The sequence below is a fragment of the Pyrgilauda ruficollis genome, unplaced genomic scaffold, assembly GCF_017590135.1.
Source record: "Pyrgilauda ruficollis isolate IOZ18807 unplaced genomic scaffold, ASM1759013v1 scaffold20, whole genome shotgun sequence".
NCBI classification, from domain to species: domain Eukaryota; kingdom Metazoa; phylum Chordata; class Aves; order Passeriformes; family Passeridae; genus Pyrgilauda; species Pyrgilauda ruficollis.
The window spans coordinates 6,424,738-6,451,932 of record NW_024519207.1 but is presented as its reverse complement, the minus strand read 5'-3'; the positions used below and the strand labels follow the sequence as shown (position 1 = coordinate 6,451,932).

Sequence of the window (27,195 nt, the reverse complement as noted above, 5' to 3'; positions counted from 1 at the left end):
CTATCATCCTGTGTACCAGCCTGAAAATGAAGTATACAGCTCTATAATATATAGTTTAATATTGCCTACAGACACCGATTCAAGTGGGTCAATCTATGCCAACAGGGATATACCAACTTTTTCAGAAGAGAAGACAGGTATGGAAATTTACATAGAGTAAACTTTACATAAAGTAACAGAAGTACACCTTCTATATTGGTTCCTGCTTAGGAATAAATTGTAACTATCCAACAAGATGAAATAATATTTTAAGTCACACCCTCTAATCACTGAAGAGCAACTTCACTGTAAAGGATCACAAGGCAAACAGGGAAACACAAGAACCTCCTCAGCTGTCCAAATGGAGACTTCTGTTTAAATGGAGGTTAAGCTAATTGTTCAGAGCCAGAATACTGCAATGGTTTATAATCACGGCCAGTACACTGACTGAAGCCACATGTATGAACAAAGGCTACAAGTTCTTAAGACGAAGTAACTTTCTAAGGTCAATAACAATTAATACAGTCAATGCAAAATCGGGACCAAGGACATGCTGGAGACACAGGCTACCCAGTAAGCTCCTAAATATAAGGAAAACTGGAGGTCAAGCTACCCTAAAAATTTTAAAAGCTCCCCACATGCACTGGGAGCTGACATTTTCTTCCATTAGTGCCAGGTTATTAATTATTCTGTAAAATATTAATATTTTACAGTAGATACTACAATACCAAAATGTACACTAAATGCATAAGATACAAAAGCTGTGGCGGTAAACTTACTAAAAGCCATAAAGAAATGTTTCCTTTTTATTTTAAAAAAGAAACAACAAAACTCTCAATGCAAAACTAATTATCCTGATTTAATATAATTTAAGAGACTGCAGCAGCATATTGCATTTTATCCACACAAACACTGCTTAAACCAGTCACACTATGCTAACATGAAACTCCTAATCGTCTGATACCACTGTAGGAATGGTCAGTCAAAAGCTGCTTTATGAGTTCTGCACTGTGATGATGCAGTGATGTGAGACTGTTCCTTCTCCCCTACGACCCAACCCCAAAACCACCAAGGGCTCTATAAATAAAGACAAGTGATACATTCTTTTTACAAAAGAAACATCTACCACAACATTAGTACCAAATCCAAAGAGAAGTGAGTGAACAAGCTTTAGTGAGCTTTTACATCTAACCTTATAAAGGTTAGGGACTCAGACTATTTGTGTTTGCAGGATATTTTTCATTACTTCTGTTGCAGTGTATAGTAACAGCGAATGATCTATTGGGCAACAACAGCACAGCAGAATAATGCAAGAGTGCTTTCCTTTAATCCATATTACTTTCTCTGCTATAAAGAAAACAAGAGCAGCTTTTCACAGAAGCCAGCAGAATTCTAAACCAGCTATATTTTCCTTCGCATCTATTTTTTTATAAACTGCGCTTTCATTATTTCAACTATCACAGGGTCCTGCTGTCTATAGGCTAACACAAACACAACTACTGTTTTTGCTATGTAATGCCACTTAGCCCCTGCCTGATTTTACATACATCTGCAAGTAGAAAATAAGTTATTTGCAAACAGCATAAAATGTGTAAATTCTATTCACATGCACAGTAAGCTTGACTACATACAAATAGTCCTAGGAGAAAGGGAACTCAATATATATTATCATAAAATTTACATCAAATTTTCAGAACCACGAAGGAAGTAAGGTTTTGCTTTCATTTTTACTAAGTGTTGTACAAATATATCATAAAAAGCAGCATTAAGACACAACAATATAAACAAACACCTTGATTTTAGTTAATCCTTGAAACAGAACTCAAATAATTTCAATCCCCCTGGAAACCCCTTCATCTACTGATTTCAACATCTAGAAACAAGCTCCTCAATCAGTCTGTCAAAAAGCATATTCAGCCAATCTAAGCTTTAGCACGTGCTATTCTGGTATCCCAGAAGGTGCACTGTAGGATTCTGTCCTAAACAGCAGCTAGACATCATAACTTTTTCCCCACCACTATTTACCATTTATACCTTTATATCCTAGCCCATTGAGGACTGAGCTAGTTCAACAAAACTTCTAAGAAATACCTCTAGAATCAACGTTTTTGGTCACAATGGTGAACCTATGAAGCCTATTGCAACTAGGCTTCATGTTGGAATCCACAAACTCTCCTTCAAATCCTGATAATATGAGCTAGTATAGGCCACACTACCTTGTCATTCAAGCAGTGTAATGCAGAACACCAAATAAAACAATGGCACCACACTGGAGCAGGTGTAGCAGACACCAAAGTACCAGGCAGAAACCGAAAAATTTGCTAAAGGTCAGCTACGAGCTTAGAAGACTCAAGTGTTGCTACTGAGAGCATCCCAGATGAGCTGAAAGATGCCTCCAGGAAGCTACTGGATCCAGTCCCATTTAAGATGACTGTAATCATCCTGTACTGCCTTTCTCATGAAATTAATAAGATCATTCATACATTTAAAATAAAAACCAGCTTAGTGCTTTAAGATTCAAGTGCAGATCTGAATTCTGAGTTACTGATGAAACAGTTCCACTCATTCAACACAGAGACAAATCACTTGAGATTGGAATTTCCCATTGATTTCCTAAGATGGTCTGTAGCATTAGCACTAGCCTAGAAATGTCAAAGCTGTGACTTAACAGAAATGTAAACTGAGCCCCCGCTTTCCCTACACCACCTTGGATACAGAGAAAAGAGGGGACTGAATGAGAGGAAAGGGAAGATTAAAGAAATCTGAACAAAAGGACTGAGAACCATCTCAGATGAGGTCAAACACATGGATGGTAACAACACCATTTCACTCAAATTTCCAACTCCATTCTACCAGCAGAGGTTAAGGATAGTTCAACCCAGAGTCAGTTCACCTTCTGAAGAGTCAACAAGTATCATCATAGAGTCAGGTTTTCTTAAAAAGGAGGGCAAAACTGAATAATATTGCAGTTCTTTTAATGCTGAAATCCCAGACCAACAATTATCTTTATATATAGTCCACACCAAGTATAAATGTTAACCGTTTAGTGTTCTGTGTCATTCTTCATGGACTAATTTTTACTATCCAGTAATACCACAATTTGCACAAGACAAGGGATTTGAAACATTTATTTAGACCCAGGGCATCTGCAATGATGAAATGACAAGAAGAACAAATTAATATATGTCATTGGCACAAAAAGTTTCTGAAGGCTCAGTCTTTCTACTGCTCACACAAAATAAAGGAGATAGAAAAACAACATGGTTAAGAGGGTAGAACTGAGGAAGGAAAGAAATTACATGAGGAACAGACTCGAGTCTTCTGAGAGCATCCATGCTGCCTAGGGCAAACTGTGCACAGGGCAGCTGATATAATAAAAGCCAACAGAGTGACCTTTGCTGAGCTTCCATTAAGGACAAAGAAATCATCAGTATCAATAAATCCCTGTTTTGCAGCCCGTCTGGAAACCACAGGCTCTCAGTGCATATACAGCAAGGAGGACAGAGAGTAAGAGGGTTTATCTGTTAAATGTAAACAAGTATAAAACCCCCAAACTGACACAAAATCCAGTCAATATCAAAGAAATTTAATTGAACCCACTTGACATAAAAACAGACGTTTACTCCAAAGAGGAAAAAACACAACTGCAAGCAACAAGCTCTTTGCCATCACAAAAAAAAATCACATTTTCATCTCTTTTTTTGTAACTACCTCTTTTAGCCTGAATATTTTAATTTGAGGCCAGATTCCTTTCCAGACTACTAACAGTAATGGCTCCACCACTGTTTACAGACTCCTCCACCCCTGAAAACCTTTTTCTTCCAATCTCCCATGCTCCCTTATATTTTTTCAAGTCACTTTTATTCAGCACATTTATGTAACACAGCTGTTGTACACAAACCCAGCAACCTGGCAGAGCACTGCTGGGAAAGCTGAAAAAAATTAAAGCATGGTTGAGGCTTTTTTTTCCTCTGTATCCTCTTCCACCAGCATGCTCAATGTGTCAAGGCAGCCTCAAATCAGTGTAGGTGTGTAGATATAGAGCACTCTAAGTAATTGATTTATGCTGCAGCAACAAATGATCAGCCTACCACAAACAGGCCAGTCCTCAAGAGCAACCTGAAAGATACTGAGGTGAGACAGGTTTTTCTACTGACACTCTTGAGATCCAAAAAAATCGTGCTTGAGCATCTGTTAAGAGCAAGCCTCCCTAATTTGACCAGGCAAGGAAAGGCCAGGCTGGGTTTTAGTTACCTCTCTGCAATGTTTGCTCTAGCAAAGTAGAGCCAACTCAACAGGAAAAGTTAGCTGACCTAAAGCAAGGGAGCAAGGACACTCCAGGGGGAATAGAGGGTCCAAATCCACCCTCCTGCTTCCCCATTCCTCCAACATGAAAATAACTGAATTTTGCATTTTCATAGACTGACTGCATAGTATAAGAAGAGGTTGAGGAGATGGTATGTGACCCATCCCTCACGATGGGACAACTCCACTCAGCTGTCCTCCCTAAATCATGTGAGAGATTGGACCTCCTTTCCTCCTTGCCTGCCAGCCCCCAGCTCTCCTTCCATCCCAATCAAAACTGTTTAGTGAATTCAAACACCATTTTGCAGCTGCCCAACTTTCAGCATATTAAACACCAAAAAGAGAAGAGCACAGTAAATTTTTAGAAGTGGTTAAGCCATCACCTGGCTACCCATACAGCTTTGAAACTTTTCAGATTGAATTTGGGTTACTGAAGCCTCAGGTCACAGATAAATCACTTATTTCAATTACAGTTAGATAAAAGCCACGTAATGTTGCTTCACAGCACAGCCCCTACTCTACGTGCCTGCAGGACACATGGAGCCAGGCACACACATCAGCTGCAGTTGCGTGAACACACTTTACATCCACGGGCACGTGCAGCACATATGCACCAAAGCATATGTATGAAATGTGTGCCCTTCTGCTGACTTGACTTTTAACTTCTGCTGCAGCTGTTTTGCCTACCAAAGATTAAAAAGCCCCCACAATCTCCCACATCTCTATACAACAAGGGATACACAAAAGTCCTCCTTCTCTGCTTCCAGTTCAGTCACCTCCACCCACTGCTGCTCATCAACACCCCAGTGCTGCTGGGAAAATATATAGTTTGAGCTTCTCCTCCTCACCCACTGAAAGTCAAACAAACAAGATGAACTGCCCCCCCACAAAAAAGGACAGTGTCCCCCAGGCAGTGCATGGGGACAGCACACAGTTTGCCAAGCCTGCAAGAACTCCAGAGTCTGTCTACCAGCCAGGGAATGGAGCAGCACCAACATCTCAGGGCAGTATGACCATCTTGGTCTTGGAAAGTTAACATCTGTGCATAAGCATTGTCAAAAAGGAGAGGGGGTGTAAGCCAGGCCTTCACCACCTGAAAAATGCTGGCCACAAGCACACCATCACACTGAGCTCCCTGGCAACCAACAGCATGACTGCCCATCTTTCTAAGAAGTCTCTGTAGGACTAACTAAAGGTCTCTTATCCTAACAAAACCATCAGGTTTTGTTATGTGGAATGTTTCTGAAAGCATGGCCTTTTGCAGTAATGTAATATGGATCCAAGGACCAGCTGAAAACATAACATTCATAGCAAAGACCTGCTTCTCCTCTTCCTACTGCAAAATGGTACACAAACACACTAATGTCCAGTAAATGCAGGGGCTGGGAAGTGTGGTTTGCTGGTCCAAAACTCTTGGCAGTCACTAACTTGGTCTGCCCCTTGATTCTGCCTTTTGTAGTTAATTCATCATATTGGTAGAGAAAGGAGAAAATCAGGTGATCATATTTCCCAGGGAGACATTCAATCAAGCCAACAAGCAACTAGTTTTGAAAGAATGAAAGAAAAGCAATTAAAAATGCATCAGCCTAGATGTACTTGTTCAAACTCCTTGCTACAGACACAACAGAAGTAAAAAGCTTAGGAAATTGTAAAATGTTTTAAAATCAGCTCAATGTAATTAGACCAAACCAGCCCCAATACATAAGGATTTCTTTTTAAACAATGGAAAAGACCTGTCTTAACACATGACAAATCTTCAGTAATGCAGATTACAATCACATGTCTCTTAATGCAGGATTTTGCTGTAATTTTATTCCTGTTAAACGCGCACTTTCAGATTTACATAGTCTCCATCAGAAATATAGTAATATATTAAACATTGCAAAACCAGAATAAATGGACTACAAGTTGGATATGACACTGCAAATGTCCACTTAGTCTAGCTCACCAAGTGGTAAGTGATACTAATTATGGAGAGAAAGGAAAACAAAAGATCTCTCATTACTTCCTCTCCTATAACAATTAGTATATGCTATTTTATCCAATAGTAAATTTGCAGGGAGCGGACTGGTATTATGTGTTGTAATAAGATAACCAAATTACCAGCATTAATAAGTAACATTAGCATCAAATATATCTTCCTATTTTTCACACTGCACAAAATGTCAAAAAGCTGTTTTTAAAAAAGATATCAAGAAAACAGTAAATTTATGAAATCCAAAATCGGGTTCAGAAATTTTTGCAAACCAAATGTATTATTCCAGTGACACAAAATAAATGTTTTAAAAGGCACCCTTAAGTGATTTCTTGCATTTAACAGCACCTTTTATGGAGCATTAAGACCATAAGCCTACAAGCATCTATAACAACAGAGCTGCAGATAAGTCAACTTTCATTGATTTCTAAGGGAAAGATCCCTTGGATCTTTCAGAAAGAGCTGAAGGGCTGAGCTCCAACACAGCTAAAACAGGATATGAGGATACCTGTAAAAGAGGGGTGGAGGGGGGAAGAACTGTTTGACCCTGAAAGATCTTGCTCTTTTGATTAACACATACACAGAGGAAAATGAAGTAGTGGCAGTGAAAGGAAGAAAGATCAGAGAAACTAAATATAATTGCTTTGGAAGGGTGCCAAACTTCACAAATTACCAGTTGCTAGTCTGTATCCAATACTGACATAAAACTGTCAATCGTTCTCTAAAAACCATTTTGCCCATAAATTAGTAGCACAGTCATTATTTTTAAATCACCTGCAGGTAGAAGTCAAGCTTACCAAAGAAAAACTGATGGCCAAAACCAATAACTTTCTTTTTAGCTGCACTATAAATAAGTGCTATATATATATATAAGAGGAAAACAAAAAAAAAAAAAAAAAAAGAGGACAGCAGAGATCAAGTTTAAGTTAAAAGTTTCTTACTCCAGGCAACCTCTTCCAGCCAAGCACCAGTAATTCTAGATCAGGGAGTTAAATTCCCACAGGACTTTTTCAGCAAAAGTTGCTACAGGACCCAGCTCAGCAAAAACTCCATTACAACTTCTGCAACACAGATTTTTAGCATTCTGTGGATTTTGTATTGCAATTAATTTTTTAAAAACTCTTCTAACTGGACTGTCAAGCACAACAAACAAAATATTTTAATAAGTTCAAAATTACTCTCTGACACAGCCATAGAAGTGCTGTGTTATTTGCATTTCTGCGTTTAAGTACTTGAGCAGTTTCAGAAATCTGAATTTAATGGGTGTGCACCAGCTAGAAAGGGGCACAAACTAATCCACACAGAACCCGCTGAGGCCTCCCCTTTCCCAAACTCACAGACTTGGACTTCAAGCCTCAGTTTGGTACTTCATTCTTGTCACCAGTGTTTATGTTGAAGGCTGCATTCAGCAAGTGCCAGTTTGAGAAATATAAAGGGTCTTACCTTTGCCGTGTCTTTAAAAAAGCTGTAAGAATACAGAGCAGATTAGGCCATGTTTGCCTCTCATTTGCTGTCAGCTGTCAGCAAAAAGAACAGTCAAAAGCCTCTGGAGCAGGCTGGTATTAGTCAGCTAGACTTGAATTTCCAGTTCTTTTACATTGCTGTCTATTTTCCTCCATTAGGTTAGCCTGTCCTACCCTGGTATCAGATTACAGGGAGCCAACATTTATAGCACCTTGCAAAACAGTGGAATATATCACATACCTAAGTCTGCCTATACCTGCTGCCCTCAATGCTTAACCCTTTCTACTAACAGGAGAAACATTTATTCTGAGTTAGACTGTATCACCTACGAAACATTTGCAGCAGAGGAGTCGTTTTTCCTTCTTACCTCACAGCTAAATGATGGAGTGAGATTTCATTTTAGGAACTGTGGAACACAGGCAGGCTACACCAAGAACAGAGGCTCCAAGATGCCCCCAAGAACAAACCTGCACCTGCAGACCCTACCTCCAACAAGAGCCCTGATCTGGAAGCACTTGTTGCTTAAGTAAGCAGGTCTGAGAAACCCCAGCCCCCATTCTGGGTTCAAGATGATGTGATTACACTGATTCCTTGCCTCCCCTCAGCCCTGTTGCTAGAGCAGGAGGCAGGCAGGCGTGTTCTCAGCACGGAACCAGAATGGCACAAGGAGGAGGTGTTTCCAGCCCACGGCTCTCCCAGCAACACCGGCTTCCTTCTGCCCAGCCAGGATGTGCTGCTGCCCTGGCCTTGGCTGTTCCACCATCTCCCTGATGGCTTTTAGCCCAACTTCCCTTTCTGGAAGGTGTCCTGCTAACCCTATTCTCACAGACTAGGGCCTACAATTTAGACAGTGGCAAGTCAGATCCTGCAATGCTGAAACAAAAGGAGCAGCATCCCATGGCCACCAGCTGCAATGGTAGTGCTTCAGAGGACTACACAAGCTATTTTGTGATGTATGATTGGTACCTTAGCTTTCCTACATGCTTATCATGCATCTTGGACTTAAACAGAGTTTTAACAAATGAATATGTATATTCTTACAACTCATCCAGAGTTGTTCAGGCATCCTCCTTCTTGGGACCAGTGGTGCACGTTGTTAAAGCTGAGAATATAGGGCGATAGACCATTACAATCTTACGAGCAAGCTAATTCAAGAGAGCAGAGATGAAACACACAAGAAGAGCTTTTAATTACATGCTGCTTTAACTTAAATCTTTACTTAAGTAACTTTTACTCCTTCAGATAAGAATCACAGACACAGTCAAGGCAAAGCAAAAAAAAGAAAAAGCCTAAGAGGACTTGTAATGAGAACCAGTACAGCCCATACCACAAAGCACGACAACTAACTTATCTGTAAGCTGCTCTAACTCAGCACTAGACAAGCATTTTGGTCTTTGAGAGATTCTACTTATTTAGAAGAACACTTTTATTTATATTTAAGTTAGCACTGTGGTTAACAATCACAGATGAGTAAAATATAGGTACATATTTCAGTCTTATTTATAAGGCTTATCAGTTAAAACATGTTTTTGCAAACCATGCCTGAAGCTTTTTTAATCTATTTGCCACAAAGATCCTCATTTACCTTTACCAATAAATATAAGAAATTAAGTACTCAGGTGAGCATTTCCAATGGTTATACCACAGGAATTAATCAGTGAGAACTTTTGCACCAGGCAAGAAGTCACCTGCTTTCCCCAGCCTGTAACCAGTCAGAGCACATATACAGTGTCCCAACATACACCTTCTCTAAACATCCCCAAAGGTCCATTTTGTCACCCATTCAGCCACAGCAATTGACATTACTTATTTTCAGAAGTTTTTTCTGAAATAGTTCGATAAGTGAACTAAGGCAAGTAGTATTCTGAATTTTTTGGTTTTAAAGGTTTGGAGAGTCCAACACTAGTCCTAACACAGGCAGGGATTTACTCATGAGGTTGGGACGGGAGAGACAAATCTCCATCAGAATATCTCTTGGAAAAATTAAGGCACATCTCCTACTGTCAAAATCACAAAGCTGATACTTGCACTGAGCTTTCATATAGATTCAAAAAAACCCAAAAAGCAACAAAAGATGCCCAACCCAAGAAAATGCGACACCTCCTAACATCTCACAAGCAGAATTACTTAATTCAAAAGTCTGTAGAAATGGCAATGAAAGATAATTTAAGAGGTGCAAAGTACCAAACCACACCTACAGTCAGGCAGACTGATAAGGAACAGCTGCACACAGGGAAGTCAGAGCCCTCAGTCAGACTTCTGAACTCCCTCCCACTAACCTCCAAGTCTGGGGTAGCCTTTTTCACTATTTGTCTTTTCTGGAGTTTTTTAGCACAAGAACATTCAACTTAATTTTTGGCTTAAACAGGTTTTTTTACAGTAGCTCAGACAGCATTTGTGTAGGCCAGAGTTGACCTGGTCTGTTAAACAAGACCAAAACAAACCACATCTTTAAGAGAATCTCCCAAGCAAGACATTTGTTACACCTTTCTGAGGTGAAATCTTATGTCAGATTTCCAATGTATTGTAATTTACAAATCACTGTAGCTGCAACTCATGTGCCATCTAAAGCCTAACAAAAAAAATCTGAAATTTATTGAAAATTATAGACTGAGGGACATAAGCTTTTAAATTCCCAGGTAGAAGGGTAAAGGCTAATTTGGGTTGGAAGGCTGTAACTGCGTATTTTCCCTCAGCATGAGTCACAGCTCTGAACTGGGACGTGCTTTCTGCATGGAAAATTTGTACCGGTGTCACAGCTCACCAAAGAGAAAGACAAGAAGGAACAAAATACTCCAGATATGCTAAAGTAAAAAACAATAGGTAAGATCTGCACCAGGCAGGAAAGGGAACAAAGTCACCTGCTGACCAGTTTGCTCTGAACTCAAGAAATACTTTCAAAACATTAGCTTAAAATTGAACTTGAGATTGGATACAACTTTAAGAAAGTACCTACATACACACAGCACTGAGATATGGAGGGAGGGACATGGTCTTGGTTAGAAAATGTGAGTATTACATAGCCAGAGGGACTTCAAAAAACAAAACAAAGAAAAAAAAAAACCAAACCAACAAAACCCAGACCTTAGGCTCTTGCTGTAACTTGTTTGGTACACAAACCACCTTGTTACTAGACAGCCAACTACTTATGGGTGTGGAGCACATAGCACAAAGAGTTCTATGTGCAGGTTATACCAATAATCTCAGTGTAGAACACACTGAGTATCTCCCCACTGTATGTGTTAAAAAGCAACACAATTCATTTGTCTCTACACCTTCCAGAGATGACTCCTTCATCCCTGCAGAGAAGCTGCAGGTTTGAGTTTTTTATCTCCAGCCTCGGTCATCATCTTCCTTCTTTCTCCCTACTAGCATCTTCAGCACTAATCACTTGTTATGCTTTAAGAATAACATTTTGAGAGGTAAATGTTTCTACACTGTTCTTATTTCCCTCTTGCATACGTTTGTCTCATTTCAGCCAGCTTTTAAAAGGTAATCATTACCTTTCAGGTTCCAAGACAGAAATTCACTGAATTGTGCTATTTTCACAGAGTTACAGATCTGTGGACTCCCAGGAAACAGAGCAAAGGGGCAGAACCATATCCCTCACCCTGCTGGCCACATTGCTTTTAATGCAGTCCAGGATGCAATTGGCTTTTGGGGCTGCAAGCACATGTTGTTGGGTCATGTCCAGCTTTTCATCCACCAGTCCTTGGACTTGGAGCATGATGATGTCTTTGCTTCTTAATCCTGCACAGTAAGAGTCCACCAAATGCCTTTTTAAAAACAATGCCCTTCACTTATTTGTTCAATATTGCCCTTCCCCAAAAGCTGATGCTGGGTTAAGTCAATGAGGTACTGAAGGCTGCCTGAATTGGAGAAGCAGCATTAACAGTATGAAGAATACAGACGTATCTGCTGTACTGAACATCTATCCAGGACATAAAATGTTACAGACCCAAGTAATTTAAGTCTGAAGAAAAAAAAAATCTTCGTTAAAGAATCAAGTGGAGAATATCTAAAATCATGCCTTTAAAAACTCCTCAAGCTGAGAGCTGCTTACACAGCTGTAGTGGAGAAGAACATTCACTCAAGACATAATTAAAAGTTAGCTTTTTGGGCCTTTAAGGTCCCAATTTTAATGCACTCTGAAATGCAATATAGTCATTCCAGTTATCCTAAAAATGCATATTCTTCATGATGTTTAGCATCATTACAATAATAAATACATTAACTTGCAGCTATGCAGAATAAGACAAACTATTCCCATGCCATTTGTACATTTTTCTTTTTACAGATCAGTGTAGCCTAAATTCATGTTCTAAAGTATTTGCATGGGGTGGGATTAAGAAGGGAGACTATTAGTCTGGGGAATTTCAAACTACTGAACTTGGCTATTAAGAGAATAAAAATTATCTTCTGATTTGTTATTAGACTAACAATTCCCACCATGGAGTTTCAAACAGTGACACAGCACAACTTAAAGACCAACAAGATTAAAATAAAAAAGCAAGAATATTTTTCTTAAGAGTGTTATGGAAAAGGAACAGGGTCTGCAAAGGTCCCTCCAGGGAAGGCAGTGTCTGGACAGGCCAGTATTTCTCATTTCGTAATGTCTGGGGAAGTGTACACTGAAGCCTAAGTCACTCCTATATGAGCACACACCTGCTCCTGGGAGACACAGAAATTCACTGCTAATGAAATGAACTTGACACAGAATTTATGAGTGTTGCATGAAAACACCTACAGAATCAGTGTTCTCTGGAAACTTTCAGAGCTCCCACCAACCAGGTGAAGAGAAATTCAAGCCTCACTTCTTCCTCATTTCATCATTCAAGTTCCCTTGTCTTTTGCAGAACTAAATAAGGCATCAGAGGTGGCTGCTGCACAAGTGCCTGTGCCATCCAGCTGCAGCCCTCACCACTGGGCTCTGTGAGCCAGCCTGATTCCCCAGCTGTGGCGGGAAGCACGGCAGCAGGCAGATTTGGGGGCGAACCAAATCACCCAGGGAAAACATAAAATCACCCCCTCACCTTGTGCTGAGTCGTGTGCCCAACTTGGTCTCAGCCTGGAAAAGGAAGCAGCACAATCTCACCACAGCCAGTGGCTCACAAACCTGGAGACCTCTTTCTACCTCCCCTTGGCTCTGCAGAGTGAGTAATACAGATACTTCAGCATGCATTTGTCCCCCTCTTTCAAGCATTGTCTGAATGGGGCAACTGCACAAGTCCACTCATGCTTCCCAAAAGAGAAACCTTAACAGTGTCATGCACAGAAGGGGAATTGAGGCGACTTATTTCTCCTACAGCAGCTCTTCCCCACTTTAACCCACAAGGATAAGATAGTTCCTACCTTTCCTTCATTCTAAGAACCTCTAAGACTTCCATAAGAAAGGACTAAGATTGCTTTAAGTTTTCCATATAACGAATGGGAGCAAAGGTAGGTTACAGCTCCTGAAGATGAAAGATGGTCTTTCCTTAGGTCACATCTGACTTCTCTAAATTATCAGGAGTTGATGCAGGCTCCAATGCAAAGAACCAGAAAATGGTTTGGATTGGAAAGGACCTTTGAACATCATTGAAGTCCAACTCCAATGCCAGAAGCAGGGACATCCATCACTAGATCACATTGCTCACGGCACCATCCAACCTAAGCTTTCAGGGATCCACAACTTCTCTGAGCAGCCTCTACCAGTGCTTCCCCACCCTCATTGTCAAAAATGTCTTCCTTATGCCCAACCTAAATCTATGCTCTTTCAGTCAGAAACCATTGTCTCTTTTCCTGGCACTACAGGACTTGGTAAAACATCTCTATCCTTCTTAAAAGTCCCATCTATACACTGAAAGGCTGCAACAAGATCTCCCTGGAGTCTTTTTTCTGTGCTGAATAACTCTCTTAGACTTTCTTCACAGGATAACTGCTCCAGCCCTCTGACAATTTTCATTTAGGTCTCTGGGAAAACAAACATTCCAGCTTTTCTTGCAGCACCACAGCCTCATCATGCAAGAAGCTCCTCAGCAGACATCATCTCTGTTATGAAAACACGCAAATTATCGTAGGAACCAGAGGCAGAATTTTTTTTGTATCACTTCTAACCTACCCTTTCCTCTCCCAGTAGAACATTCAACCCATACAGAGTCAGGAGGGAAAAAAAAAAAAAAAAAAAAAAAAAAAAAAAAAAAAAAAAAAAAGAAACAAAAAACGAAAAGAAGAAAAAAAGAGATGAAAAAATAACAACTCACTAAATACCACAAAACAAACAAAACCCAAAGAAAAAAAGGAAAGAAAAAAAAACACCCAATGAAACAAACAAAAAACTATACAAAACACCCCACAATAAAGAACTAAAGAAACCACAACCAAACAAGAAAAGCCCCCCCAAAAAAAGCAAAAGAAGAAAACACAAGGGAAAGCTGAGTGGCAGATGGAAGATTAAGTAGTACAATAAACAAGGTAATACAAAGACAGGCTGCTTTACATAGTTTCTAATCCATCCTTTAATTTATCCTCCACCCTCCTTTCTTTTTTTCATTTCTGTTGTCTAACATTTCATCTGCTTCTGTGAAGTCTCAGTAGTTTACTGTGACCATACATACAATGAAATAATATCAGAATTGTGTGGGGGTGGGTAAAAACCCCAAATCGATGCCTTTTTTCAAGATGCCATACACTTCAAGCAGTTTTGTGGGTGTTTTACTATGTGTTCCCCTCAGGGGTTGTTGCCTTGTTTGTACCTTTCCTTTCTCAAACATGACAGTACTGAGAACAGTGCTCAAAACCTGAAAGGGAGAAAGGCCAGCAGAATCATCCTGTCGCTGTGAAAGACTTCCAGTGCAGCTATGTTAGAAATGTGAGAGCTGGTGCCTTTCACAGAGGCAAAATGCCGAGTTTTGCCCTTGTGGTGCTGGCTCCTGGCCCTGCAGACACCCGGGGGACCAGGAGCTCAGAGCGGTGCCTGCCTGAGTGCAGCTCTCAAAACCTCTCATGCGAGCTGCCATGCAGAGCGCCCCATAGCCCAGCGCAAGGCAGGAGAAAAAAAACCCTAAACCAACAGCAAAAAAAATCCCCAAACCCCTTATCCATCCAGTCTCACTGCCTCTACAATCTTTCTACTCTTCCCCACCCTGAGGAATGTGACCCTCTGGCTGAGACCCTATATTTTAAAGAGCATATAGTACAGAATCCTTTTATCACATGGCAAAGACATCCCTACTCAATGCTGGCCAGTCAACAAACATACAGTTTAAGAGAAAAAAAAACCAATATTCTGGGAGCTGTGCTATCACACGAGGAAGAAAAGATCACCAAATGAGACAAAAAGGCTGAAATGTATGCACAGTTTCAGTTCTAAAATAATTTTGATGTGCAGACTACTCAGTTCTCTAAAATCTGGTGCTGGGGTAGATAGTACTAGAATTCTAGTTTCAGTAAATTAATTATGTTGCAATAACATCCATATCTTCAGAAATCATGCAACCTACATTAAAAAAATTTCATCATTTACAATAGAAGTTTTATGAGCTTTTTCTGTGCATTTCTAAAAAGCTGTTTAACTGACAGCCAGAGAGGTCTCCAAACCACAAGTGTATTCCGATGAAAAAATTAATAATTAAAAAGAAAAAAAAAACACTCAGAAGATCACAGATTTTACAATAAAAACTGGTCAGGTAATGTGGCAATTACCTGCCAAGAAAGACATTAATGAAATTGCACAACTTGAGGCCCAACCTGCCCGTTTCTCATACGCATTTAAAAACTCCCACACTGGTAGCTGTGGAAAACGAACCACTGGATCTCAGCTCTCGCTGTGCCAGGATAACTCCCATGGTTACTCTCTTACAATTCACACTTCAAGAGTTCAAGTCCTGCTTTCTGTTGAACTAAATAAACCCTGATCCTTACTCTCAGGTGCCTAAAGAAGGGGCTGGGAGGGACACCAAGGCCCAGTGGCACGGGCGCAGAGCTTGGCGCGGAGGAGACAGTTGGTTACACCATGGCTGCCTGGGGCAGGCGGCGTTGTTGCCATCCCCGGCGCATCTGCTCCCCGGCTCGTGGTTTAACGACAGGAAGCGCAGCCCGAGATACCCGGGCCCAGCCGCGAGAGCTTCCTGCCCGCACAGCCAGGTCTGTCCCCCTGCACGGGCCACCCGGCAGGAGCAGAGACTCCGGGACACCTTCTGAAGAAACAGAAGAGAGAAAAATGGAGGAAGTCAGGCCCACATGCAGAAAGCCGGCCAGATGGATGGAAAAAGATGCAAACAGGTCAAGCGTATTGAAATGTGGCCCCAAAAGGCCACCGAAGCAGTGTACAAAACACTGGTGACACGTTCTCATCTAACAGGGTCCAGGACAACAGGCAGGCCAGCTGTGGAGGTTTCCAAGTCCGATCTTCCTCAACCAGGCTTGTACACCACCAAGAAACTAAGTTACTTTACTTGGTAGATGAAATCTTTTAAAGACTCTTCCTGAAATCTTAAGATGTGAACTACAACCAGTGGGAAAAAACCCATTGCCAAATACACTACCAGCCTTTTCTACAACCAACCTGCCCTAGAAATGGGGACAAGTTAACAATCTACAGGGCTTTTCCAACACTAATACCTAGAGTAACACACCTATTAGTCTACGGCAAAATTGAAACCCTGAAGAAGCATTTGGTACCCACATGGTAAGCATGTAAACCAGCTGCTACACAAAGCACAACTTCAGTGAAAAGCAGAAACTCTAGCACAACTATAACTTCTACAGTATCTGCATGTGAAGCAATACGCTATACTCAGCCCCTCTGTAAGCTGTCTTCTGTTCAGTCTTAGATTTCCCCATAATATCACCTGTCAGAAAACATAATTTCCTTAGTCGGCCTAAAAACTGTATTTTCAGGCAGGACGAGAAATTATTAAGATGGCCTCATATCCATTCTCCATCAATGACCAACTGGTGGTATAAAATGGAGGGAAACCAATTTTGTGCTGTTATCTGCAGGGTTACCAATTAAAGCAACAGAAGACATGTCAGTCATGTAATTAAGTTGGGAAATATATCAACCAGTAGATATTTAATTGATCTAACACTATCACATATTGCTGTAGTGTGGGAGAATTTTCTGCATAAACCTAAAAGCAGTACACATCTTCATGGGATTTCAGGGAGTATCTGACACATTTTACCCTTCACGGAATCAAGGTGCTCCACCCTAACATGGTCTCTGTCCCAATCCCAAAACAGTTCAGAATAAAAATGCCTTCATTTGGTGACTAGCACTCTTTGTAGAACAGCCACCTCAAAGTCAGAGGTTTGCAATTCCCTGAAAAAGAACAGGGTCCAAATTCTCCTCATTTCTAACTTAGAAACATATTCCTCAATTAGGTTACTCTGATACAGCATATTTTGTCCCTGGCTTTCATGCACTCCCACATGAGTTCTGTGACCATCTGGGTTATTCCACAGAACCCCAGGTGTCCCCTGCCTCAAAAGAAAAGACTACATCACTCCATGTCACTGAATGCTTGAACACTTTATGCCTTGGAAATCAGGATGCAAGCCCTAAACTAGGACCCATGAGACACTAAGAGAACGTTTGCTTCAGCAGCATTTTTGACATCCACTTAAGACACATGTCCCACCCCTGAGAAGTACTCAAGTAATCCCAAACAGACAACAATTTTTTTAAAAAAGAAAGATACAAAAAAGTAATGGTAGCTCAAAAGACTTTCCGAACAAAAAAGCCTTGCAGCATGAACTGAACCTTACTAAATTTTGCTGGATTGGCAAAAGGAGAACTGAAAAAAAAAAAAGTATTAAAGTATTTTCCATCTCAGATTCCAACAATACTATGCAGCCAACAGCATTTTGCAGATTTGCTTCTTAGTTCGTAAGTCACGTTGGTCATATCTTGCAACATGTACTGGCAGGATTCAATGTTTTCCTAAGAAAACTGGGGTGGCAGATACTGACACTGGTCCAGAAATGGTTTGCTCTCAAGCTGGATATTCTTTTTAACCCTGAAAGTTCATCTGTGTCCTGCTACAGAACAACAGATTTTACCACTGCAAACATTTCAAAATTCTCATACGTATTTATTTTCATGGTGTATTACTATGGCACTAACTCCAAGCATAACAAACACAAAAATTAATCTTTACATGCAAATTCATATCTATTATATGAATTATAGATTATTAACCTAGAAATTTAGTGTAAGAAGCATAGGGCTAATATAAGAGGGGGGGGGGGAATGTTCATTTATAAACTATTTTGGGACACCTTAAAATCATCTAAGTTTCCAAGCTCTATATAGTTGAAGCAAACTGAAAAGGTAAATGTTGTGGTATTTACATTTATAAAAGCAAAGCAAAATTCAGGAGGCTTAATTCCTAAAAGACTGAAAATTTACTCCTTGAGACCGCTGCTGCACGGCATCAGGAAGGTGCCCACACGCTCCTGCATATGTTCATCTGACTCAGTTACAGCCAACACGGGAGGAGTGGTCTCCACAGAATGGCTTTTCCAGCAGAATAGCTATGAGTCAACTTGCCTCATGTCTCTGTACCTAACAGCCCAACTGCCTGGCTCTGGTGTGTTTTTTGGGAAGGTAGGAGGGACCACACCTCACCAAAGCACTGTGAGGAGAGGAGCAAAAGCGAAACTGAGCTGACCGACAATCGCTGACCAGGCTTCCCAGACAGAAAGAAATTGTCTCCATGGATTTCTACTGGTTTTTACCAGCTTCAGCAGAGGGGAACCTGATTTTTAATTCTACCGTATCCCTTTAATAAACACCCCAAAGAAGACATTTTCCAGATAACTGAGGAATTTTTTACAGTGTTGACTTACCAAGCAGAGCACAATAACCAGCTATTCTGTTTGCACTACAAGGCAGTACAGTGCAATGAGTTAATAATTTATCATGGCATTGCTCTTGGCAACTGACCATAATCAACTTCTAAAATTCTTCCTCATTCTTACATTTTTTAGTCTCAGCAAGAATATGGTACCCTCAGCCTCAGTCCTACTAGAACACTTCTTAGCCGAGGTAAGAGGTTTAATCTTCTTGAACACCTGCTTTCCTTCTGGATTGTTTCAGGCTCAGAGCAAAGGTCATCATTTCATTTCAATAACCTGATTTAGCAAACAGGAATAACTAAAATATTTTTAAACAAAGCAAGAAGTTAACATTCTTTCAAAACTGCAGCAATGCAGTTCTCATCCCTGCGTTTCCTTCCCCTTCTTCTCACAGAAGTAAAAAGAAAAAAAAGCCCAAGCTTCTGCCTTCACCAAAAGCTTTTATTTGCATGTGATCCCAAATTAACAAGCAAACACTTTTTCCTCCCATTTTACATTATCGAGACTTATACCTTTACATAACTTTGGCCAATACTTAATTTACTAGTTAATACATGCTTCTCAATCAGAAGCATCCAGCTGTGGTGTTCAGATAATTCACTGGAAAACAAGTTTTGATGTGACATGTAGAAGAGAGTTAAGTCAATCATCCTAAGTATCATTTTGCTGAAGCACTGGCCATGAAATATGGTCCTTTTCCAAGGACAACTGTGCTACTTTGTCCTTCCCCTTGTTGCTCAATCCCAGCTGTTACAAACTCCACAGCTCCACCGCTCTGAAATCAATCCCAAACCTGGTTCAATGAACCAGCCCAGCAACTTCTGTGGCATCGACATCTGACTTGCCAACTTGGCTCATCTTGGCTGAACTAGATAAGGAAAAGGTTGCTCTCACAAACAGCTTGGTCTGCGGATAGGAAGGGAAGGCAATAAAGCACTAGAAAACAATCTATGCTGTCAGCGAGAAAAAATGAGGATGGCAGTCCTCAAGCAGCTGGATGAATGCTCCTGCCAAGAAAACATCCAGGAATGACCATGCCCACCTCTGACTGTTTTGCTTAAGGCACATTTTAAATTGAATTAGACTGGTGCAGGTTCGCATGCTCACAAAAACGTCGGTCTAGAGTTTAAACTGCAACTTTACCTCAACTAATACAGCTTTACTGTTGAGTCTTACCTAAGGGCAAGCTAAGGGCCTGGGCAGATGCTAAATGAGCTGTTTAAAGATTTACAACCCATCACCTCCAGGAGAGTTCACTATCCGAGTAAAACTTGCTTAGCCCAAACCTCCCTCCTGTGCTCCAGGGCACATCCATGCAAACCGCTGCTGCATGGGTTTAATGGGATGTGCCACCGAGCCAGCAGGGAAGTTACACACGCTGCCTTCACACACACTGCCTTCACTTATGAGTGAAAAAGCAGCTGGTGTGAGGCTGAAGAACCTTCAGTGTGCACCTAAGCTCTGTAAGCACATGGTATGTGAAAATACTGGAGCCAGCATCAAGGCACTAGCATTATTCTCCCATCTAGTTAATAAATACCAGGCTTGCTCGTGACAGACAGTGTAACAGGTTCTCCAAAGGCAGTCTCTATCAGATAGAAATTACTTTCTCCTCACAGTAGAGATTTTACCCCACCTAGAGATCCTCACTTAAGGCAGCAAAAAATGAACCCACCAAACTTCACACTGATTTTTTTTATTTCCTTTTTTTTCTGACTTGTTGCATCTGTGCAGCATGCATGCATCAGTCGTCCTGGGTTTCCTCTCTCAAGGCAATGGGATTTTACCCAGCTAGCTCTTTGTGAGTAATGACTGCTACCGTCTCTCCCCTCAAAACCACAGATGTCACATCATCATATATCAATAAATGTCATCACAGCTTTTCTGTTTATGAAGTGTAAAAGTACAAATTAACAAAATGCTTCTGAAGCCACCTGAACACATGGCACCTATAAGAGAAATTTTAAACATTACAAACACCGGAAATCTATACGTAAAATATACCCTTCTAGCTACATTGCTTCAAAAGTATTAAACCTTTTCTGCAAATATGCCTGTTATAATTAAAAAAAAAAAAAAAAACAAAAAAAAAAAAACAAACAGTTGCAAGTCCAAGATCTTATCTTGTAGTCTGGCAAAAGTTTCTCAATATTTCTTACTGTTGAGAATTATTTCTAGACCAATACCACTGAAACAAGATTTAATACATGTCATTTGAAGGCCCATACTAAAAGACAATTAGGTCTTCATAAAAACAAATGGCAGAATGTTGCATTACATCAAGCATTCATAATCAGATGCATGTATTTCAGAAGTGCCCAAATAGGAAAATATTCTGCCAAAAGTAACTTTCTTTCTGCTTTTTTCTCCAGAAATTCCTTCATAGTCCACATTTAAATAGTCTAAATTAATGGTTTCTGTGTAAGAATCATAGAATAGTTGTTGTTAGAAGGGATCTTTAAAGGTCATCTAGTCCACACCCCTACTGTGAGCCCGGACACCCTCAACTAAATCAGGTTGCTCAGATTACAGCCTGTTCAGACAAACTTAAACTATGTTTCAGTTAGTTGCTTCAAAAGCAACTTATTTCATTGTTGCTTTGAACTGATACTAAAATAAATACACTTTTTTCACCAAAAAAGGACTGACACATTTGAAAATGCTGCAAGCCATCCTCAGGAAACTTCAGACTGTTTTTCAACACAGAAAGTTTCATTTTCATTCATATGACTAAACCATCTTTTTTTCTGTAAAGAAAAAGGTCCCCAAATAGACACTTCCTCTCTACAGTTCCTTCTTTTCTCTTTTTGAAATAAACATTAGTTGGTCTTTTTTAAAAAACCCGAACCAACAGGATGGCCTCTCAATAGCTCACCACCAAGAGTACCTGGCTCCCTTTGCTGGGCGCACAGAGCTCTCCGGAAGCTGGATCAGAGGCACCGCGAGACAGGGAAGTGAATTCTTGCAATGTGTGCAACCCTTTGCCCTCCACAGCCTATAAGCTTCACAATTATTTTTTTGATAGCTAATACTCTCATTTGCATGCTTAATTTACAGGCATCGGGACAAAGCTTGAACAGCGGCAGAGAGTAAATAGTTTACAGAGGCTCTGGAGATGGGGAAGTGACAGCACAAAACAGAAAATGCATCAAGAGGACGCGAGTGGATAATGTAACCACCACCTCCGAGGACAATGCCAGGCAAATTCTGTCATCAGCAGACAATGTGCAAGCCCTGGTGCCTTCAAGATACAGTTTTCATGAAAGCTCTTCCTACAAGGGTCATCTTCTGGTTGGAAAGACAGCCTCCACTAAAAACAAACCATGTCATTACATTGTTGGGAAACTACTCTTGTTAGCTCCAAAACTATGTAGGGCAGCACATGCAGCAGGCACAAAGAGGAGGAAACTGACAGTATCCTTGTCACCTTGCTTTTAACTTGAAATTGAGTCTGGTTTGTAGGGCAAGTTAAACATTAATTTTCTGACAGTGGTCAGCACTGGGTATCACAAAGTGTAACTGTAGTTTCACAATCATATTTTGCTGCTTCTTTCCCTAGCTGCAACTTAAAACTGAATAAACACCAAGATAACTGAAAACTGGAGAACAGCAGAAGTGACTTGATACAAAGCTCAGAAGAGCAAGGTAGTTTTCTTAAATCTGTCAGCTTTATTCACTCTGTCAAAGGATCTCATGAAAAACACTAGTAATGCTAGAGGAACATACAGCATGACAAAACAGAATATGAAGCCAGAATAAGTAAAAACGTTTCTTTCTCTCAAGAGCAGACAAACATTTGAATCACCCAAGCTCACCCCTTTCTTCCAAAACAGAAACTCAAGAGCTGTGCAGCATGACATTTACACTGAGCCCACTTCAGAAGTCAAACCACTACCATGCAAGAAGGTGAAGGAAATGCGGAAGGAGCTCGCAAGTGAAGCGATGAAACCGTTAGTACGCCAACGGCAATATTCAAGTGCAGAACATTCCCCTCAAAACAAAAAATGTATTTGGTAAATTCACACAGAAATGTTGATGATGAGTTAAATATAGGGTGTCCTAGAAATAGACTAAAATGTCTAATTATAGATGAAGACAGTGACATTCAATCCATCCGAAAGCAACTCTTTCCCACAGTTTCCAACCTATGCACTTAGCATTCCTATTCCTAGCAAATTATCCTAACCATAATATCTTTTCCCCCAATACAGAGAGAAATAAATTTTACACGCAAATTTAGGAATTTGAGGTTCTTTCCAGGCTAAGCAAACTACTATCAGTTTCACGTTGAAGCCTGCTTGAACCTAGTACAAACTCACACATGACAGAAGGGGAGTGATCTCTTTAAGGACAAATAAATGACCTGAGCTCCAGCCCTCTGATTCAACACTGAAGAAGGCTGACAGGTAAGGCCTAAAGCACACCAAGGTAAGAATGCATAAACTTTGGTCCCTAGCCAATGGGATCCTCTCAGCACAACCACTGACACAGTGGAAAGCTTTGCCAAAGGACAGGCTTATATTGAAGAATAAATCGCTTTTACCTCTACATAGACTGGGTCAGGTCAGGAAAGTGAAAATGTCCAGAGCCTTTCACATGGCTGCTGCAGACTTTTGATAAGCAAAAGACTTAAAATTCCAGTATGTATAGTCTCTGTCAACTACTTTATCTGTGAAGAAACACTTAGGTAAGATTTAAGAAAGCAAAATTTAAGAATGCAAATAATCTCTAAAACACGTCAGTGGCATTAAAATTATAAGCACCATAAATCACTGGAATATGGTAGCAAAGTTTCAGAACTTATGGTGCAGACTGTAACCAAGGCTGGAAAGGTGAACTCCACCTCCTGCCACTCCTGTGCTGAATCACTGTGGTGGGGGAAAGTCCTTGCTCCTTCTCACACACTCAACAAAACTCCAGTGAGTTACCAAAACTGTCAGTGAAAACAAAAAAATCTGCAAGCAAAAGCTGAGAAATTTTTGCTAACATCTGCAAGAAGAGAAAGCTGATTTGGAGATCACAGCTTCTCCTCTGACACAGAGGGAAATCCTCCATTTTTCTTTCTTTTCTATCAGCTCACTGAGCACAGTCCTGTCACAGTTCCCTCCCTTGAATATGGCTGTGCTGAAATATGCCTCATGTATTTGGCTTTTTTCATACATCAAGTGTCTAAAAAGTAACACACACAACCAAAGTATGAGTTTTCAGCAATCCTTAAACATCAGGCTATACCAGGCTGACAACATTCTTCACATCTAGATGTCTACCTCTTTTTCCTTCTCATTTGAGGTCCAAGACTCCATGGACTTGACAGTTTTAATATTCAACGCATGAGAAAAGAGCATATTAGAAAACCAACACTTCTGTAAAGGCAGGGATCTGGAAATAATGTTCAAGCTAACTGGCATCTGATGACACCACTCCCATGGCTCTCTCAACAATCACAAACAATCCAAACTGAAAGATCCTTGCCTTGGGGGTGGGAGGAAAGGGGGGATTTTTTTTTTTTTTTTTTTTTTTTTTGAGACAAACACGGGCTTCAGCTATACAAAAACTAACATCATTTCTCTGTACCTTCTAATCCACTTTTCTGCCTTCTAGACCTGCCCAAGCTGTCATCTGTAAGTCTTGGGAAGACTTTCAAATCACTTTTTCCTAGCTCCACCACTGTACCACAGATGCGTCCATAGCTCTGGCAAGGTTCTTGTACAGCAGCAAAAGAGAATGAATATGGCAGCTTTTGCCTTCAAAGAGGAACTGCTCCTCTGTGAAGCCCTGATCAAGAGAAAATAGCAGAGGCCACTTACCCTTTAGAAAACAAAAAAGCCTTCTTCCCAAGATAAGCAGCTGCAGCTTGAGAGATGACTTAAAAAGAAAAACTTAAAACCTCAAGTTTTTAGGGCTGGATGTCTCAACAGGGTCTGGTGCGAAAGAAAGAAGGGGAGAAAAGAGATAAGGAAAGGGAGAGTCATATTCTACCAGTTGCAAGCAGAGAGCCCTAGGATCTGAAAGTAAAAGTCATGATGATGAAAAGAAAGATGCAAATATATATAAGAATTTTTCAGAAAAAAACTTCTATTAATAACTCTTTTTTTTTTCCCAAGTAGTTCCCCTGTAATTTTATCTGTGATTTTTCAACATGTAACAATGCGCCAAATAAATCCCCCAAACACTTGCAAAACTTGTTGCTTTTAGAAAGAAAAAAAAAAAAAAAGTAAAATGAAAAGATAGTGAAAACACATTGTACTGTAAGATGCCGAAGGAAGATACGGCTGAACACTCGGAAGGCTGAAGACAAGAGACAGCCTCACCCAAAACATGACCATTTACTTAATGGTTGCCTCCCTCTCTCTCCCTCCCTGCAACTGATCACCGTACTAAGCAAGACTCCATTATCCTTCTCAGATACAGGCTCTAGACAGTAAATGAACCTGAAAAGTATTCCCCTGTGCACAACAGCTCAAGTGCCCTGTCATTTAATTTTCAGCAAGAAGATATCGAATTTGATTTCTCAAGTGACAGACGGAAATATACAGTCCAACGTTATACACTCAGACAAAACTTCTAAAGAACATTTTCGTTCAACAAAGATGAAAACAGAGATTCTTTTTCAAAAACTTTGCTAGAGTTCAGAAGTACATAATTAGGAGAATCAAGGTGGTTTTCATCCACTGGAAGTTTAAGAAGCAATTTGACGCACCACAATTACCTCCAAGATTTTCTTCTCCCATTACTACTACCACTAAGCCTATTTTCTAATTGGTCTGCCATGTACACCATCACCATAACTTCCATTTCTTAATCATTTTCAGGAAAAGGTGAGTACCTGCCCGCATAACAACTTAACTCCTTCTATTTCGAAACGACACCGCGGCGGCTGCCGTTAATGGCTCTGTTTCGGCAGAGAGAGAACTTCAATTTAAGGGCACAGAGAATGATCTGTCCTAGAAATTATATTTTAAATCTGCCATTTTAAAGTCACCACGGACCACACAGGCGAACAGCAGTGGAGCGAAGGTGTTTAAAGCCGCAGCGCTGATAGCCAACACTTTGCCCGAATCACTCCGGACCGTGCTCTGCTCCATGCTAGCCGAGTCCAGGCACACGCAGCTTCAGAATAAATAAAATACGTGAATTTTACAGCCCGCTGAGCGGCGGCTGGAGGGCTCCGACCGGCAGCCAGCCTGGCACCCCCGCACGCTTAAAAGGAGACAAAAGTATAAAACGCAGCAGAATTACAAGCCAGCTGTCACACTTGTGCAGCGCGCTGCTCCGAGAAGCACAGCCGCGGTGCCCTTTGCCCGCAGCAACAGGCACAGCTTCGGGCAGCTCACGGCGCTGCTGCCCCGAGACGTCCCTTTACTCACGGCCCAATTTATATTTCGCTTTTCCCTGCTGCTGCGCTTTTACAGAAGTTCCCTCTTCCCCGCAGCTTCTCCCGACGCCTGCGGAGCGCTGCCCCGGGCGCGGCCGCCCGTCGAGGCAGCGGCAGCGGCCGCCGGCAGCCCGCAGCCCCGCGTCCCCCCGGCCCGGCTCCCGCTCCCCGGGCAGCACGTACCGCCCGGCCGCGGGGCCCGCGGCGCCGCCCCGGCCTCCCCGCAGCGTCGTACAGCTAAAATGGCTCCTGTCGAGAGGGGGAAGTGGTGCCCGGGCCCCGGACGGTGACTCACCGCGGGGCCGGGCGGCTCGGCTCGGAACGACACGACACGCCCCGGGGCGGCGGCCGGCGCTCCGCCGGGCCCGGCCCGCAGGTGGCGGCGGGGCGCGGGGGGGAGGGGCCGGCGGCGGCCTCGTGACCCGCCCGGCTCCGCTCGGCCCGACTCCCTCGTGTGCGGAGAGCGCCCGACCCGCGGCCGCCGTCCCGCTCCCTGCCGCTGCCTCCGATCCTTACGAAACATCCCACCCCGCACCCTCCATGAGTAATAATTCACAGAGTCAATTAGGTTGGAAAATATCTCTGAGATCATCGTGTCTGACCCATGACCAAAAACCTGCCTGTCAACTAGACCATGGCACCAAGTGCCACCTTCAGGGACGGTGACTCCGTCACCTCCTTAGGCAGCCCATTCCAACGTCGAACCGCCTTTTCTGTGATGAAATTCTTCCCAATGTCCCACCTAAACCTCCCCTGGCACGGTTTAAGACTGTGTTCTCTCATCCTAAATTAAATGAACAAACACTTTTCTGTGGAACATCTTCTCTTTTCAACCAATATCATCTTGCTCACACCAAATTGGTTAACTCCTGAAAAGGAGTGAAACTTTGGGAGGGCCAAAATGGTTGGGGAAATTTATTTAAAGTGCAGTATCCAATGGAACACGGACAGACAGCCAATGCCAGAGCCAGGGCTCCTGGGACTCCCAGTAAATTTCTGATACGCTCTTCACATTCTTGAAACAAAGCCTTGTGCCTAGAAACAACACACTGAAAGCCCCCTACCCTCAGTAGTGTAGGTGCTAGGGATGGGCTCTACGATCGCATAGGGCACGCTGAAAGGCCTGACAGAAGTGTAATTTTAAAAACGTGGCACAGACGGTGGGTACAGTTACTTCCACCTTGTTTCTGTAGGAAGGGTAAGCTCATGCTCTGTTTGCAGGCTGGCATGTGCACTGGTTTTCCACAAATTCCCA

At 41.6% G+C, this 27,195-nt stretch overlaps 1 protein-coding gene across 4 annotated transcripts in view; it reads right to left on the bottom strand.

Moving 5' to 3' along the window:
• Nucleotides 1–27,195, bottom strand: part of ELF1 (E74 like ETS transcription factor 1) — an 87,118-nt gene that overhangs the window by 39,466 nt on the left and 20,457 nt on the right. The window contains exon 1 of one of the 4 annotated variants that reach the window (XM_041466964.1): nt 26,124–26,252. The exons of the other annotated variants lie outside the window; for them this stretch is intronic. The gene's annotated coding sequence lies outside the window, so the exon portion shown is untranslated. Of the gene's footprint in view, nt 1–26,123; nt 26,253–27,195 lie in introns of those variants that run through there. 4 annotated transcript variants of the gene reach the window in all.